The 6,342-nt window shown below is 47.2% G+C and overlaps 1 pseudogene across 1 annotated transcript; it reads right to left on the reverse strand.

The window, feature by feature from the left end:
• Positions 1-2,839: 2,839 nt before the first annotated feature.
• LOC310798506 (small ribosomal subunit protein eS27 pseudogene) lies at positions 2,840-3,064 on the reverse strand (annotated as a pseudogene). The gene has a single exon. The product of its transcript is annotated as a small ribosomal subunit protein eS27 pseudogene (transcript).
• Between the last annotated feature and the right edge of the window lie 3,278 nt (positions 3,065-6,342).

Here is a 6,342-nt window from a genome sequence, read left to right on the forward strand (position 1 = left end):
ACGAGTTGTGAGTCCTCACTGGAACAGACAAGACCGCGAGCGACATCAAACTGGACATGTCATGGCCGACCGTGTCACCGGGGCTCCGGCCTGTAGTCAGGAGATGCAGCTACTGTAGTATGTATGTGTGCACCTCGGGAGGCAGGCTCCCCGCTAGGCCTGTTCCCTCTCCGATGTGCACGCCAGCCATCCGAACACCTTCTGAGCTCCAGGTTTGGCAGATCACTCGGCACTCCATGATCCACAGCAGCTTTGTCAATGCATTTCCTACTTTGGAGACGCCTCCACAGCTGAAGATCCTCTCACTTGACGGTGAAGTTAATAATCAGATTTAGAGCAAAGCTTATGTTCAAGCATCAAGTCTACTGTGGTTTATTCTCACAGGACCACCCATTAATAATTCATGGGGAAATTGACTGGTATTTTCTCACTTGAAAAATTTACACATTTTCGCGATGGAGAGACATAAAGGCCTTGGGATTTATGAGGCTCCCGCTAATAATCACCAAGCAAGTTTCTGAGGGTCGATCATAAATTAGAAGTTACACCAAAGGCAGTGAAGAATATGTAAGATGTTTTTCCCAGAGCTAATAACATGTTTTGAAGTTTACATTAACTTTGATTTGAGACGGCGCGCGCGTGTGTTTTGGTGTCGTAACGCGTCGGATCGCTTTTCCTTCAGTTTGTCTCGCTAGTACTTTTAATCCCTCGTACAATCAGAGCGGTTGCTTTTTCATTTAATTACTATGAGATAGGAGAACATTCTGCAGAAGTAAAGAAACGCACTACTCGGCAAAGCGTCTCGTCAAACAATACCAATATTTAATTCATTATAATTCAGTAAAGTGGGGGGGAAAAAATGTATTCTTGTAAAACTTGTGTTCGGTTTGTAAACAAGAAAAGAAAAAAGGAAAGAGAAGGTTTCCAGGGACTGCTGTGCTGCGCCAACATAACCGCCACTCTGACTCCATTTTCTGAAGTAGAAAGTAAGCCTGCAGTCCCTCCCAAAGGGATTCGATTGCTGCATAAAAATTGTGACAATGTTGGCTGCCGAGAGAGATCTTACCCCCACACCCCCCCCTCCCCCCCCTCCATGCAGTATGCGGTTGCCACGGTAACGGCAGTGTTACAGCAGAAGCGGGGACAGCCGGCAGCCCTGGTGCGCACCCTGGTAATTCAGCAGTTGTTTTGGCTGGCGGGGATACATTCATTACAACCGCGCGTACTCGGGTTGAACGAGGAAGGGATCGCTCTACCTCCGGCTCTGCAAACAGGATTTAGCCGCGATTTAGATTCAATTTGCAGGTGTTATGATTGGGATTATTTTGTTTTGATGGAGCAGCAGCAGCGAGAAAAGAGAGAACGTAATAAGTGAGAAACCTTAAACGAAGGAGATGGGAAGGCGGCCTCAGGAATTGCCCCGCTAGTAACTGGATTGTGGAGTTTTCGCTGATTCGTCCGCTCCGAGATTGTCTTCCTCTCCCGCTGCTGAGTAGAGAGAGAGGAGGAGGTCAAGAGGTGGAGAAGTTTTCTATCCGTTCGAGTTCAACCAACCACACAGTGTTTGCGACAAACAGCGGTACCATGGCAAAAATAAAGAGCGAACTGTTTGTACTCACACAGGCTGATGATTTGGTGTCCACTCTGTAACCCCGCCTCTCACCTCTCACTCCCCCACTCTGCCCAATCTCAATTCTATCACCCTCCCTCTCTCTCTCTCTCTCACCACACTCGCCCGCCTTTTCGTGCGGCCATTGTGGAACGCAATCGGTCACCTTTTCTCTTCGCCTTCAGCGAACACTCCAATTCCCCCGTATGGATGGAGACCATTACAGATCAGACGGCCGCACGGGGGAATGTGAGTCACCCGAACGTCAGGGCCCACAGAGGCACACAGGTGGGCTTGTGACAAGTCATTAAGTTGGGCTCTGTCTCCGTGTAGGAGGAGGTGCCCTGGGTCAAATGGAGACAGTGACTGTAGGAAGTGTAGCAAGAGACAGACAGCGATCATAACAGGCCTAATGGGCAGGACTAATGGTGCAATGGGCTCCAATTACAGGGCCTCTCTGACAGCTGCTCACCACTCCGGCTTCACCTGCACCGGGGAGAGCAACACCCAGGCAAACCGATGGCCAGGCGGGTTGAGGACATTGTTAACTGGCATACTAGTCATCTCCCCGGACTCCCCGCAGGAACACAACGCTCCAATGCACACAATTAAATGGCCTCGCTGTGTATGGAGGAATTTTGCTTTATGGACACATGGGCACAAAGCAAATGGATGTTATGGATTTGTATTCTTCATGAGCAGCTGACAATCTATAGTCCAAATCAGAACGGTTTTGGCGATACTTTCAGTGGTGGATAACACGCACCGGTCGGCAGTGGAAATCGTTTTAAACAGCGGTATAAATATGAGTCAACTGCACAAAACTTGAGCATCTACAGAACTGGGGGGACAGGCAGGCAGGCAGCAACCACTCATGCTGCAGACATTTTCTTATAGGTCTAATAAAGCAAGGGAAACTTGGACCCAAGACCACGTGCGTCATGTAGCAACCAGGCAACTCAAGCCCCATTCGAGGAAACTACATATATATATTTTAGCCAAAACAATATTTTATTGAAAGAGCCCAGGGATGGAGGGTGGAGTTACAGCAACTGATCAGTCAAGTTGAACACAGTGAACACATCTTCTGTCCAGTCGGTCTTCAGGTCTGGTCCTGGATCAGACTGCTGGGTGTGTGTGGGGTGAGGCGGTGGCCGCCGTGCTGGGGCAGAGGAGGCTGATATCGACCGGTCCAATCCCACCTCTCTGCTTCATCGCTGGAGAGAACAGCTAGTAGTGCTGCTTCCTACCTGAATGAACACCCCTCTGTGAAGACGGGCTTTGCCTCCGGTGGGCTGACACAGCAGCAGCCCACACACAGCACAACACACCGTCGCAATCTTTGTTGCATCCTGGACATTTCACATCCATAAAGTAAGAGTTGTGCCTCTGAAGGAGACGCCTCCTCTTCTCCTCCTCAGCGGAGGGATGCAACAAGTCTTTTGCGAGTGGCATGTTGGCGAGGAAATAGCCGTTGGCGAAAAGGAAAAACTTTCGGAAACGACATCTTTCAGGAGACCAAGTTTGGCACTGATGACATCACTGACGACATCATCACTGACGACATCATCACTGATGACATCATCACCGTTACCCATTCCTGACTGAATGAATGAATGAATGAATGCCTGACTTACCCCAAAACACCTTCTCTTGACTATGCGCTCCACCTGTGGTAAAAATCACACCCAGGTGAGAGGTAAGCGATGCAGGTTTGCGCAGGTCGGACCTTTCTCCCCCCTCTGGAAGTACGGTCCGTGCCATAACGGATGGACAGAAGGACGGACACACAAAGTCAGTTATAGAAGTGGCTGCACTGCTTAAAAATGATAAACATCGTTGTTGGTGTTGCATAACGTGCAAGCTTGCTAGAGTGACACTCAGTTTTGCTAGTCTCATTTGGGTCTAGCACAGGACTGGCACTGCAATGCCAGTCCCAAGGCATATTCCATTAAAAACATTTCACATATCATATATATCATATTCATAATCTTTTACTTCACGTTTCCTGACTCAAATTGTGCCAACATGATAACGCTTTCTGAACTCCTTTAGCCCTTTTCTGTTACATGTTGTCAAAGTGCCACAAATGTTTGACTCTATCTGCTCAGTTTTTAATGAACCGCGGTTGTAGCACAGCACAAGGAGCACAACACACGCAGTGGTTTGTGATCTGACTTTGCTATCATACCCTGCTTTATATTCACGACGCTTCACAGTCGCGTCTGAAAGTAGATAACGAACAGTTCACAGTTTCTGCTATAAAGCAAAACACTAAAGAATGACTGGTTTGAGGTTGCTTTGTTCGATCAGCACCCTGAATTTGAACTTGTGCTCGCTGAATCACGCTAACGAAGCCTACTGTGTGTCAGTAACCTGTCACTGTTAGTCGTTTGTGGACACATGCTCAAATCAGAATCAGCTTTTATTGGCCAAGTTTTACACATACAAGGGATTTGACTCTGGTTTGCGTTGCTCTCAAAGTACTCACACACACACAAAAAAGTATGCACAAGTTCAAACAAACGAGGCACGGGTACATTCAAACATTTACACAATTTTGCATTACTACAGTATGTACAATAAGTGTGGTGTAAAGTGTCTGCCATATATGAAAGAATGTATATGTACAGTTAAGTATAATGTATAAATAAGCCACACAGGATCATAAACAAAGGCTTATTAGATACATTTCCAGATATTGCACCACCGTTATTTACCGTTCAATGTGAACGAGGCTTTGAGTCAGATATTGCAGTTATTTCCCAGTAAACGTACATCAAATCATGTGTGTGTGTGTGTGTGTGTATGTTTGTGTGTGTGTGCACAGTTATTCCGTAGTATGTCTATATCAAAATTGTGTGTGTGTGCGCGCGCGTGCACACGTGCGTGGAGGGATTGTATACATGGGGATAGGTGCTACAGGTTGCTGCGCAGGGATATTACTGTTCCTGCTGGTTTCAAGTGTTTCTGGTAAAGTGTCAAAAAGTAAATTAGTTCCAGTGTTTTCCAGTGTTTCAGCTCAGTGTTCGAGTGGCTGCTTAAGTGTTTATCAGAGTGATGGCCTGTGGGTACAAACTGTTTTCTTTCCTGCCCTTTTCTTGACTCTGGAGGAGTACGAGTCATGGAGGGCAGGTTGGCACTGATGATTTTCTCTGCAGTCCTGACTGTCTGTCTGTAGTCTGTGCCTGTTTGGTGGCAGACCCAAACTAGACAGTGATGGAGTTTATACACTAAGAAACGCCATCGGGAACGTCTCGTTTTCGGTGGACAGCCAGAAATAATGTCTGTGTATTTCTAATCACAAGAGCTTCAAAAGTGGTCTTACTTATAGGTTAAATAACACGGAAAATAGGCTAGTACTGTAGCACCGATGCAGCAGAAACATTAGGTTAGGTTAAGTTTATTTGATATGGACATCACAGAGCATTGGAGATGTAACATACATGTATGCACAGTAACCAGATACACAGTGTTAAAAGCACATCCTTGTATGGTTCATCATCACTAACGTCGTTAATAAGTCTGGAGAGAGCTGACTTTAGAGCCAACAGTAGGCAGGAGCAATGGATCACCGAGTTTATAATCAAAATATTAATTGTGGTGCTGCTTTTGCTTCGTAGCAGCATCAATCCATCTGTGAGGAGTGAGTGCATTAAATAAGGAGTAGCTCCTTCCTTCCTGGGAAACCCCGCCCGCTCATGGTTCCACCAGCATTACTTACACACATTTGTCTTCGGAGAGAGGGCAGCTTGTCCTGCCAGTGAATTACTCTCCAGTGCTTAAAGAATATTCATTCACTTACTGCCAGTGCAACCTGTCTGCTCGCAGGCCTTCTAAATGGCTGCGGATCATTATCAGTGATAGTGGGGATTTCTCCCCCACCCCTTCCCCCTGCTCGCTCTCTCTCTCTCTCTCTCTCTCTCTCTCTCTGTGTCTCTCTCTCTGTCTCTCTCTCTCTCTCTCTCTCTCTCTCTCTGTGTTTATGTGTTGTTGGGGGGCTAAGCACGCTGCCTCAGCACTTTGCCGTTGATGGATTAAAGCTAGTTAGGATGACAGCAGCATTTGGGGGGCCATCAGCGAGTCGTGTCACTCTTCTCGCTATTAATCATTCATTGGGGCGGTGATGGGCGGAATTGTTAAAGAGCGGCAGACTACAGAACAGTTCTCGGAGAAAAGAGAAAAAAAAACACACGCAAACATCAAGAATTTCCAAAACGCAACAAGGCATTTAATATGGAGAGCGCATTGGCGCCCTCCAATTTGCCGTGACATACCCACGCCGCACGTTCTGCGCTGTTAATTCCGGGTGTGCTGACCCGACACCTCCGACTCAGCATTCCTCCCCACAAACGGAACCCCTGCATGCCAATTACCCAATAGCTACTATCTGTGGTGTGGCAATGTGACTGGGAAGCTCATTACCACATGAACCTGGTATTACCCTCTCCCAAGTAAGGTTATATACATACTCAATATTGCATTTCAATAGGCTGACCTGGGCAGTTGGCGGTTTAGCGCGTGAGCCCCGCCGTGCTCCGCAGAGAGACTTCACAGCTCTATTATAGAAGTCAGTGGGTCACACTCTGAACAGACATGGCGCTCTTATTAAACAGTGATATTATCCGCGCTCACGTACCACCTCGTTTTCACACCGTCGGTTATTCCAGAGGCAGCCATGCGCTCCTCGCAGAGGAGTCTGGAGATTCAGGGCTGCACTTTCTTCATTCTTT

Source organism: Poromitra crassiceps (assembly GCF_964638095.1).
Source record: "Poromitra crassiceps genome assembly, chromosome: 25".
In the NCBI taxonomy this organism is placed as follows: domain Eukaryota; kingdom Metazoa; phylum Chordata; class Actinopteri; order Beryciformes; family Melamphaidae; genus Poromitra; species Poromitra crassiceps.